Source organism: Nomascus leucogenys, chromosome 1a (assembly GCF_006542625.1).
Source record: "Nomascus leucogenys isolate Asia chromosome 1a, Asia_NLE_v1, whole genome shotgun sequence".
NCBI classification, from domain to species: domain Eukaryota; kingdom Metazoa; phylum Chordata; class Mammalia; order Primates; family Hylobatidae; genus Nomascus; species Nomascus leucogenys.
The window spans coordinates 104,632,592-104,633,489 of NC_044381.1; positions in this window are offsets into that span (position 1 = coordinate 104,632,592).

The window sequence follows — 898 nt, forward strand, 5'->3', positions numbered from 1 at the left end:
TGGAATACTCTTCCTTTCATCTCCAGTATCAATATGTAACCCATCCTTGAAGGGCGACTGACATTCAATTTCATATTTTAAGTTTCATTCTCTATCTTAGCAAAAAAAAACTAATCGTTATACTTTATCAGCAATATAGAATTTGTCAAAATATGCCATGTCTTAACTATCTGTATACATGTCTTAACTCCACACAGTAAGCTATAAAATCCTCAAGCATAGAAAACATGCTTCATTTTAACTTGCACCCTTGTCTAGTAGAGTTTCTGACAGATATTCATGGAATGTTTATTGAATTGAATTATTTAATGACATATAAAATGTCCAAACTAGCACAGTGCCTTTAATAGTTTCCTCTCACCTATAGCAACTCCACTTAATTAGAGGTGACCTGGTTCTCTGTCGTCACACCTTAGGGAATATTTCTTGGCTATATGTACTGTTTTTCCCCTGAACTCACCCATTCCATTTAACTGAAATTTGCTTTATTTACTTCATCTAGCTGTCCCTGCTCTCTCCTTCAAAATCCCCTTGAATTTGGTGCTTTGTATTTCTCTATCATTCCCAAAATTTTCATGAAAGTTCATCTTTCATTCAAAAAATATTTCTTTGGCTTATCTTTACCAGTTCTTTCTTATCCCTTTGTACACACACACACACACACACACACACACATGCACACACACACACGCATGCACTGATGTGGGACTTAGAAGTTAAGGCAATGCCAGTTTATTACTTTTGTTATTGTGGTGCTGACTATTCTATTTTGATGGGTATTTTAGGTATTACACACAATTTTCTTAATAGCAGTAAGATTCAGAAGGAAGCGTATGCACTGACTTAATTTTACTAGGAATTAAGTCCAAAAATTAAAATTCAATTAATTACAGAAAAA